Source organism: Spermophilus citellus (genome assembly GCF_964194105.1).
Source record: "Spermophilus citellus genome assembly, chromosome: 1".
In the NCBI taxonomy this organism is placed as follows: domain Eukaryota; kingdom Metazoa; phylum Chordata; class Mammalia; order Rodentia; family Sciuridae; genus Spermophilus; species Spermophilus citellus.
Window position 1 is genome coordinate 6,471,748 of NC_138182.1, and position 11,643 is coordinate 6,483,390.

An 11,643-nucleotide genomic window follows, 5' to 3' on the forward strand; every position below is an offset into this window, starting at 1 on the left:
CTCTGTGCTGCATGTGGACCTGTGACTGGAATGAATATTCTCAAACTTGCTGGACATTTTTTTTCTCACTTGATGATAAACTCAAAGCACGTAAGTATCTGAGAAAGTAGGTAGGAGGGTCCTGGATCGGGACTGGCAGGTTTCTTTCTGTCTGGATGCTCAGCTCTGCAGGGAGAAACGGAAAGCAAGAAGCAATGCCGGCTGTCACACCAGTTTGGAATGTTCTAGCTGTGACCAAGCGAGACAGGTACATCCTGGCAAGTGGGAGGGGCCTTTCCACTGGATCTACTCTCTTTTCTTTTTCTTTTTTATCAATTCATTCTGTTATATTTTCTTTAATTAAGTACAAAGACCTCTACTCTCTAGGCATATCACCCAGAGACCATTTATTTCACCCACTGCTCTGTTTGGCAGCCAGTCTCTTGTCTCTCTCTTCAGCAATGGTGAGTCGGATTCCTTTTCCTTGGGGAAGAGAAATCCATGGTTTGTTGCCTTTGCCAATAGCAAAAATGTTGGAGAGCCGGGTGGCAAAGCTGTTGCCATTGGCATCTTTCACATGAACCACGTCAAAAGAGCCAGAATGTCTCTCTGTCTCTTGGTAATCACACCAATTCTTCCCATGTTAGCACCTCTGGTCACCATACACAGGTTACCAGTGTCAAACTTGATGAAATCAGTAATCTTGCCAGTCTCCAAATCAGTCTGAATGGTATCATTCACCTTGATTAGGGGATCAGGGTATTGAATGGTTCGACCATCATGCGTCACCAGATGAGGGATTCCTTTTGTGCCCACAAAGAGCTTTCTCACTTTGCACAACTTGTACTTGGCCTCCTCAGGTGTAATGCGATGAACAGCAAAATGACCCTTGGTGTCATAGATCAGATGGAAATTCTCTCCAGTCTTATCAATGCTGATGACATCCATAAAACCGGCGGGTAGGTGATATCGGTTCAGACTTTGCCATCAATCTTGATGAAGCGCTGCATGCAAATCTTTTTTACTTCATGTCCTGTCAGGGCATACTTAAGTCTGTTCCTTACAAAAATGATGAGAGGAAGACATTCTCTCAGCTTGTGGGGACCAGTGGATGGACGAGGAGCAAACACTCGAGTCAATTTATTCAGCATTCAGTGCTTTGGAGCTCCTCCCCGCCTCAGATGCTTCTTGGGACCACGAGCCATGGCTGCTCTAGGAATGGAAAGAGCTACTCTCTTTTCATGAAGCAGTAGAAGTTCCATGGAGTAGGTCAAGGATACCTAATAGATTTTAGAAAAGATATGTGACAATCACAATGAAGAGATAAAAAACTGCCTCTCAAAGGCAACAGCGACATTGATTTTATGGAGGGCCCCCACACAGAGATTTTAAGTCACAGCTAATGATGATCCTTTTGCATGAGATACATGCTAATAATAATGATAACATTAGAATGATAAGACCATCCAATTTGCAGAATTATCCTAAGTATCAAGTCACCTTATAAATTAAATGGCAGTGACCACAGAGACTCCATCCCAGTCCTTCTCAACCTTAACAGCATCATAGCACTCAGTCCCAAGTGCTACTAAAAAAGGGATTTTTGTCCAGGATCTTAACTTGCTGCTTGCAGTGAGAGGAGGCTCTTGCTGGTGTCTTGACACCTCAGTGAATCTGTTCCTGGAGAATGTGACATCTCTGGAGGGAAGACAAGAGGAAGTTATGTTCATGGTGTGAAAATGAACAACAGCTCACAAAGGTCTCCAACTATCCGCTGCCAAGCAGTAATTGAATGTGCATGGCCGACCTGGGTTGTGTGAGATGCTTCAGAAGGCCCCAAGGACAGGAAGAAGAACAAGGCGAGCAGCACTTTCCTGCACAAGAACACATAAGTTTTGGGAAATAATCAGCTGTGAGAAACTGTTATAAGAGCTATAAAATGGGAATGTATAGAATGGGTTTTTGAGAGCACTCAGGGAAAGACACTTCTGCCCAGGAAGAAGGGAGGGTCAGGAGATGCTTCAAAGCTCCACAGAGAATGAGAAAGTGTTTTTTATAAAGACCAGGAAACAATGAGCTCACAAAGGTTTAGACTGGGCCATCTTTCCAGCCCTGTGAATCCCCCCAGAGACCCATTCCCCGGGCAGAGGACATTCACTGAGATATCAGGATGCCATCAAAAGCCTCCTCAGGATGCCTGCAGGAAGGGTCAGAAGACACAGGATTGTTATAGCACAGGATATATTGGAAAACAGTGGTATGGGGCTGGGAAGTTGGCCAGGGCCCAGACATTGGAGGACCTTCTGCAGCAAGCCAAGGAATTTAGTCTTTGTATCTCAGTCATAGAGAGCATTAAGGAATTTTGAGCAGGGGATAACATGATTGGATTTTAATTACATAAAGAGCAGCTCCGATGTGAAAAATAAATAAATAAATAAGGTGTATAGAAGTGAGCAGGCGTTGGGGGTCAGGGAAATCAGTGCATGGGGTGGGGGGTCCCCTGCATTGCTTCCTGAAGAAAGGCGTTTGAGTCAAAGCTGTGGCTATCCACAGGGAGCAACAGGGTAACAGCTTGCTAGGGGGGAAAGCATGTGTCCCACTAAGATTCCGGGTTAGGTTAAAAGAGGAAGTGGAGAAGACACACTGGGGAGGCCAGTAGTCTCCTCTGCCATCATCACCAAGCACTAGTCAGTGACACCAAGCAAGTTTCCATCAGCTCCTCCCCTCAGTTCTGGCCTCTCCTGAGTAGACGTTCTGGCGAATGTGACGACATTTACACTGGAGTGCTGCACGACAGTAATTCCAGTGTTTTAAAACTTTGGGTTTGAAAGTTTGTGTTGGCAGATTTCCCTCGTTTTGGGTTTGGTTTGTTTGGCTAGGAAGTGGCATATTCAGACAGGCTCGAACACCAGCCCTAGCAAGTACAGTCCCGGGCGTGGTGCTTGCCAGGGTTCAGCATAGCAGTGAGCTCAGTGGACAGCCCTGGTGGTGGGTGTGTGATGTGCGGGCAGCAAGTGAAGTGCAGCAGTGACCACAGCCCCTTTGGCTGCCCCCAGCAGAGGTTGGGAGGGAACTCCATCTGGAGTCTGGAAACTGGGTTCAGGCTTGATCCTGTCACTAGTTCATTTTATCCCCTTGGGGAAAATACCTCAAATTCACTTTTTAGGTAAACTGCAAAATAGTTCAATTTTCGATACTCTCTTTTCATTTACTTCTCCTTCTATGTTTTAAAGTAGGAAATGTACACCAGGCAAAGCACATTTCTGATTTGTGCCTATATCTGCTTTTCTTCCTGTCTTGAGTAAAACAGACTTTTTGAAATTTTAAAATACACTTCTGGATATTTATAAGTACATGGCATTACTGACTTGAATAAAACTATTACTGGCATTTGATAATTTAATAGATCTTTATTTTTCCTGGAAGCAAGTACATAGATGTTGTAAAGGAAATGATGATAAAGGATTCATTAAACGAAGATCCGGTAATCAAATGAAATCTAGAACCGAGAGAGGTACATAGGGCTTAGTAGACTGGAGGTTCATAGTGTCCTTTAGTAGAAACAATCTGATGTAAAAGAAATATCTGGCAGTTAACACCTTGACAACCCTGTCCAGGGATGTCTACATCTAATATATGGACTCGCTCGCTCACAGCTGGGCAGCTACTGTCTCTGAGCTGGTGTAAACTCTTTCATAAAATGGAAAGTTGGTTGTTGATTTTACTGCATTATGAGGTATAAATTATATATATATATATATATATATATATATATATATATATATAAATATTTCATGTTTAAAGCCAGATACAAATGTTTATTCTTCTTCTCATCATGAGAGGCAGAGACTTTCCATAGTGAGAAGGGTTCTAAAGACGCTGGGGAAACTATTCCTTGAGACACAGCTTTACGCACACACACATGGAAATTAGAGTTTTGACTCTGAGATGATACAAATTGCTAACCTTGCTTCAAGTGCCCAAGGAAAGACATATATCTCACTCAGGGAACTGGATAATGGCACTATAAAGCATATTTCCAGACGGGTCTAGTGAGAAATATTAAACTTAAAATGGACATGGAAAATTACCTATTGCAGCCTAAGATAGTTGCTTTGAAAATTGGCATGGAGGATACTGATCCAACAAATAATGGGAACAAAAATATGTATCCATGCAGCTTTAATATATATACATATATAAATGTTTTAATATTATATATATAATTTTACATATAATATATATATATATATATACACACACATATATATTTCATTTTGTGGAAGAGAAAAAGAAAGATCTATCATTTGGCACAAAAAATAAATCTGAATTATAAATGTTATCTTGGCCACAAAATAGTAATTAAATTAGAATGATTTAATTGCATTATTCATGCTAGAAAGTATGGTATTAATTTGTTAGACAATCTAATACCCACATAAAAACTGAAACTGTATGATCATTATACTCAATCCTCAGAAGAGGTACAAAGATTTCTTTTTCCCAAAGTGCTTCACCTGATAGGCAGGTGAATCGAAGTGTAAAAGTTAGATTTTTTTAATATTTATTTTTTTAGTTGTAATTGGACACAATACCTTCATTGTATTTATTTTAGGTGGTGCTGAGGATCAAACCCAGGGTCTTGCACTTGCTAGGCAAGCGCTCTACTGCTGAGTCACAACCCCAACCCCCGTTAGATTTTTTTTCTAGCACTAATAGATTAAAAAAACAAAAACAAAAACAAAATATACTAATTTCCATATAAACATTATCTCATTTTATTCCCCCAAAGGACTGCTTAAATTTGGAACCCTTCTCACCCTCAATGACAAGGTCAAGTGAGTCTCAGACAGTTATTCTTGGAGCACAAGCCAGGACAGGGCCCAGCAGGACTGAGCATAGCTGTCTGGCACAGAGCCCCCTGTTCTTACATTATTTGCAATACCAATGCTTCGGGGTTATCATTTCAGAGGGAATTTCAAGCTATCTGGGGTGAAAGCCAATTTTTGTTTTCAGTTTTTAAAATTTCTGGCCCATGCAGGGATGACTTATATATTTACAAAATATAAAGAAATACTACACTGATTTGTTATATTTTAAAATATTTTTTCTAGTTTAGCTATAGTATTAACATATACTTAACATATTATTAACATTTATTTTATTATATTGATGTCAAATTACTATAAAAGTATTTAAGGATTATTCTTAGGTTCTACATTTAATGTAATTCTTTTTGTTACAGCTTCATGCAGACATAATTGCCAAGTACAAATCGTATATATTTAAAATAGACAGCTTGATATTTTGATATATGTATACATGGTTAAATAGTTACCACAGACAAGGTAAGTAACATACCCATCATCTCATAGTTGCTTTTTGTGAATATGTATATAAATAACACATCCTGTTGTAATTCCAGTGGCTCAGGAGGCTGACACAGGAGGATCGCAGGTTCAAAGCCAGCCTCAGCAATTTAGCAAGGCCCTAATCAACTTAACAGGATCCTGTCTCAAAATAAAGAAGGGCTGGAGATGTGACTCAGTGGTTAAGTGCCCCTGTGTTCAATCCCTGGTACCAAGATAAGAAAAATCAGAAGATCTACCCTGTTAGTAAATTTCAAATACACAGTACATGATCATTAACAATGGCCACCTGCTATATATGAAGTGTATCAAACTTAACATCTTACACTTCAGACATGGGTCAAGTTTGTACCTTTTGCCCAGTGTCTCCGTAAGTCCCCATGTTCTGTTCCCTGGGAACCACCATTCCACTGTTTCTCCAGTTTGGAGTTCTAGATCATACATGTTAGGGAGATCCTTCAGTATGTGTGTCTAGCTTATTGAACCTCCTAGCATCACATACTCCAGAATCATCCACAGTGTCTCAATAGCAGAACTTCCCTCTTTTAAAAACTGAATGCCATTCTGTTGTTGTCTGTGTGTATGTGTGTGTCTCACACAGGTACACCAGATTTTCTTTATCCATTCATCTGTTAATGGACACCTGGCTTCTTTCCATTTCTGACTACTGTGAATAATGTAACAATGGAAACAGTAATGCAGCTCTCTTTTGAATATATGGATTTTGCTTGCATTGAATATATTATACCAGGAAGTAGAATTGCTGAATGATTTAGAGGTCCTATTGCTAATCTTTTTAAGGAACCCCCATACTGTTTCCTTTGTAGCTATATCAATTTATATTACCACCAAGGTGTTTGGGTTTTCTTTACCCCAGGTCCTCTTCAAGACTTGTTATCTTTTGACCTCCTGCTAATAGCTGTCTCAACAGGTATGCAGTATCATTGTGGATTTTGACTTGCATCTCCCTGGTAATTAGTGATTAAGATAATTTATTCATATCTATATTGGATATTTCTATATCTTTTGTTTGGAAAAATGTCTCTTTGGGTCCTTTGCCCATGTTTAAACTTGGTTATTTGGGTTTACGCTGTGAGCTGTATGAGTTCCTTACAAACGTTAGTTAGTCACTTCTTTTAGGACACCTAGTTTACATGTGTTTTTTCCCATTCTGTAGGCTGCTTTTTCCCTTTCCTGACTATTGCTTTCACTCTTCATAAAATTTTCAGTTTGATGTAGCTTCACATTCTTCCTTTTTTACAATTGTCACCTATGCTTTGATGTCACATCTAAAAAATCATTATTGCCATGGCCACATTCTGGAGCCTTGCCGTGTGTTCCAATATTTGATTTATATTTATTAACATTTAAGACAATTAAATTTTTTTTAAGTTGTAGATAGACACAATCACTTGATTTTATTTATTTATTTTATGTGGTGCTGAGGATAGAACCCAGTGCCTTACATGTGCTAGGTGAGCGCTCTGCCACTGAGCCACAACCCAGCTCTACATTTAAGATTTTTAATTCATCATCCATCCATTTTGAGTTGATTTTTGTGCGTGATGATAAGGATCTGACATATTTACTTTATTGCTATTTTCTTTATTTCTTCCTCCAGTTCATACTCATGTAATATCTTCCCACCTTCTTCAGTTTTATCTTCTTCAGTTTCTTTCATTAATGCCTTATAGATGTTACTGTGAAGATCTTTTGCCTCCTTGATTAATTTTTCCTATTTTATTCATTTTGACACTATTTTATCTGCAATGCATTTTCTTATTTCTTTTTTGGATAATTTATAATTAATATATGGAAACATAATTAATTTTTGAATCATGATTTATTCATTATTTGTTGCTCATTTTTTTCTATTGAATTTTATAGTGTCTTGCATCTTAATTGACTCTGTTTACTAGTTTTTACAGTGTTTTGATGGAGTCCTTAAGATTTTTTAATATATAACATCATTTTATCTGAAAACAGAAACATCTTATTTTTCTTCTGATTTTATTGCCTTTTATTTCTTTTTCTTGCTCTCTTGCCTTAGCTAGGACTTCGATAGATTTTCCTTATTCCTGATCTCTGAAGAATAACTTTCATTTTTTTCTGCATTGTGTATGATATCAACTGTGGGTTTGTTGTATGTATCTTTACTGTATCGAGATACATTTTTTCTACATTTAATTTGTTGAGAATTTTCATTGCAAAAGGATGTTGAATTTTTTGACAAATGTTTTGTCTGCACCTATGAAATGATCATGTGTTTTTGTACTTTAATCTGTTGATGCTGTATATCACATTTATTTACTTGTGTATGTTTCACTATCCTTGCATTCCTGAGATAAATTCCACTTGTTTATGACACTCTATACTTTTAACGTGTTGTGTAACTCAGTTTTCGAATATTTTATGAGAATTTTGCTTCTATGTTAATCAAGGTTATTAGTCGGTAATTTTCTTCTCTTGTAGTGTTTTCATCTGGTTTGGAATCAAGGTAATACTGGTGTCATAAAATGAGTTTGAAAGTATTCTATCCTTTCCACTTTTGGAATAATTTGAAGCAGATTGATAGTAATTAATTTTTAAATGTTTGAATAAATGTTTGAAAGAATTCACCAGTGACAGGATCAGGTGACCTTTTCTTTTGTGGTGGAGTTTTGATTACTGATTTAATTTCCTGACTTGCTCTTGATCTATTCAGTGTATTTACTCTTGGCAGGTTATATGATTCTAATAATTTATATATTTCTTCTAGAAATTTTTAACTTATAATTTCTCAAAATAGTCTCCTAAAATCCTCTATAATTTTGTGTCAGCTGTAATGTCTCCTATTTCATTTCTAATTTTATCTGAGTCTTCCCACTTTTTTTTCTTAGTTTAACTAAAGCTTTGCTAATTTTGTTTATCTTTTTGAAGAACCAACTTCCAGCTTTGTTGATCACTTCTATTGTCTTTCCAGTTTCTATATCATTGATTCACGTTCTGATATTTGCTACATTCTTCCTCCTACTAGTTTTAGGCTTAGTTCTTATTTTTCTAGATTATTAGTTGTAAAATTATTTATATGATTTTTTTTCTTTTTTCTCTATGTAGCTGTGTAAGTCAGCTTTTCAGCACTTGGAAAAAATACACGAGATAATAAACTTGAAAGGAGGAGAGATTTATTTTATCTTATGGTTTCAGAGGTTATGTCCAGGAGCATAGAACATTATGGTGAGTAGCACGTGGTGGAACACAGCGCTCAGCTCATGGTGGCCAGGAAGTCAAAGAGAGAGGTGAAGAGACTGCTGTCCCCACATCCCTTTCAAAAGAAATTCCTTCCATGAGGGTCCATCCCTAAGGGTTTCACCACCTCCTGGTAGCACCAGGTGATGGCAGCTCTGTGTATATACATGGGCCTCTGAGGGGCCTTTGTGCTGTAAACATCCCTCTTCCTAGGGGTTTTGCTGTTATTTCCCAAGTTTTAATGTGTAGTGTTCCCATTTTCTGTCATCTCAAGGTCATTATTTGATTTCCTCTCTCACCTACTGATTGCTTAGGAGTGTGCTGCTTCATTTCCGCCTACTTGTTTACCTCCAGTTTTGTTTCTGATATCGTTACAAGTTTCCTAACATCGTGTTTGGACAAGATGCTGGATATGATTTCAGTGTCCTTAGATTTGCTAAGACTTGTTTGTGGCCTACTGTGTGATGTCCTGAAGAAAGCTGTCTGTGCACTTGAGAAGGACGTGTGCTCTGTATCCATGGGGTGGAATGTTCTGCCTACGTCTGGGGGCCCATTTGGTCTCAAGGGTCCTCATGTAGGCTTGACCTAAATTTCCCTTACAGAGTCCAATGTTTCCCTACTGATTTTCTGTCTGGATGACTTATCTGTTGTTGAAAGCAAGGGTACAACAGGCTCCTATTATAGTGCATTATGATTTCTCCCTTTAAATCTGTCAGTATGTGCTTTATATACTTTAGTGATCTGATATTGGACAAATATATATTTATAATTTTATATCTTCATAACTCTTAGATCCATTTACCATTAGATAATAACCTTTTATAGTCTCCCATTTCAGTTCTGGCTTAAAGTCTGCTTTGTCTTCTATAAATATATATACCTCAAAGCTGAATTGTGTCTGTTCTATGCTGCATACAGTTGAGTCTTTCTTTAAAAAAAATCCATTCAGCTACTCTATGTCCCAGGGTTGGAAAATGTAGTCTGTTTACATTTAAAGCAATTAGTGACAGGTTAGAACTTGCTGCTCCATTTAGCCGGCTCTCCTCCCTCCTTGCTATTCTCCTTTATGCTTGGATGGTTTTCCAAGGGGGTAAGTTTGCATCCCTTTCCTTTTATCTTTTGGGTATCTCCAAAAGTGTTCTGTCTATAGTTACCAGGAGACTCACCTATACCTCTTCCTCCCATTTTCTATGGTTTTCTTGCTGTAATTTCTTTCTCATTTGTTTTGATACAGGTTTACCTTGTGTAATGTTTAAATCAAATTAAGCATATCGATCTCCTCCAACATTTTTTATTTCCCTATGTTATGATTCAAAACCCTTTGAATTGTTTCTGGAATGTACAGTGCATCTCTGTTCTCTGTATCACCGGTCTGTGTAGCAGTTGGCCAGAATCTCCTGCTCCTATCTAACTGTAACTGGGTACCGACGACTGGTTGACCTCTCATTTTAATTCTATAATAACTGTTCACAAACAGTTTCTAGTCTCGGTTCAGTAGTTTGAGTATAAACTCCAATTTGGGGTCTCTTAGCATTCATTTTCTAGAAGTTTCTGGAATCAATGAATTCAAGTTGCAGAGTTTTTTTTTTTCCAGGAATATGATTATGTCCATTCTTTGTAATGAGCAGTATAAGTCTAATATAATTTAAAAGCACCAGAAAATTTTATTATCATGTTTCCCACAAAAGCTCTGTCCAAGAAATTCTCTTGAATAGCTTTATAGATTGTGTATTGCAAACATGATAACTTATTTAAAATTGTTTTTTCTTGATATAATTATCCAAATTGTTATGGGTTGTGTTTAGGTCATAGGGTATCATTTGTGATAGGAATAAGAGCCATTGTACCATGCTGCAGGCATGATCCTTAGCACTCACTTTTCCTTCAGATAACTTGACCAGGGCCTAACATGTGACACTGATTCCCCCTCCCATGAAATGGACTGTAAGGGCTGTAGGCACATGGGTAGAAGTAATGATGAATTTTTCTAACAGTCTGCGTTTAAGCAAGTTCTAGCCACATTCTCTAGTTTTCTATTTTGAGTTGGGTAAGTATTTGAAACACGAAATTGTGCTGATTGGAATGGGTAGACTGAAAGAAGGTTACATCTATCTAACCATGTCAGAGATCATAACCTCACATGGCTACAGGGGTGGGTAGGTCATTTAAATGGGTACAGATATCTAGGCATAAAGCAAAAACCCTGGCCAGACCTTTGGCAAAATGGAGAGCCTTTACCCCGATAAAGATGTCACGTTCAGCATGTGAATGCTGCTTCGTGAGGCAAACAGAAAAGGGGACCTGGCTACCGGCAGTTCTCTTTATTCTCTGCACACATCAGCAGATCTGAACTTTAAAACTCTTCAGAGTTTTCAAATATAATAAAATCAAATTCTAAACCATTAAGTTTTATTCAATATAAAAGTGCTTTAATTTTCTGATTTATAAGCTACTTAAAAGGGTTTTCTGCACAAAGTCCTCCCAGTTTTGAGCATTATAGTGATGAAAAGGGAGAAAATGGAAAATAAGAAGCTGAATGTGGGAGATATCTCTGGCTGTCACAGAGTCATTGCCAGACAGCTGCTGGTCCCGTGGGCTGGGTGTTGGCTTCCAGGGTGAGGTGGGAGGGACTGCGGGAGGGGGCTGAGCAAGACCTGCTGGGAGCCAGGTAAAGAAGTGCTTCAACTCACGGTGGACGTTCACTGGATCCTGCTCCGTGCCAGGCACTTGCATTGGGGTGCTTTCAACCACTTCAGGAACTAGTTCCTCTCAGTTTCTGATGAGATTAACTGTGTCACAAGGAATGTGTGCACATGTGGCCATGCGTCTAGTCACAAGGGACACATTCCTAGGTCTGCAGGTGGCTTGTCTCTGGGTAAGCATCATAGAGGGTGGTCACACCAACCTAGGTGGCACAGGCTACTCCTCCCCTAGGCTGTGTTGTAACGCTGCCGTCACATGTGTGGTCCCACACATCATTATGCACTCTGGACATGTATTCAGGTTCCTTGTCCTTTGTATTTGCCATATTTGAAAACATGATTCATAACTTCTTAGAGCAAATATT

The 11,643-nt window shown here is 38.5% G+C and overlaps 1 pseudogene across 1 annotated transcript; it reads right to left on the bottom strand.

Annotated features, from left to right (window-relative positions):
* Nucleotides 1–335: 335 nt before the first annotated feature.
* LOC308654424 (small ribosomal subunit protein eS4-like) lies at nucleotides 336–1,184 on the bottom strand (annotated as a pseudogene). Its single transcript has one exon. The product of its transcript is annotated as a small ribosomal subunit protein eS4-like (transcript).
* Nucleotides 1,185–11,643: the final 10,459 nt, after the last annotated feature.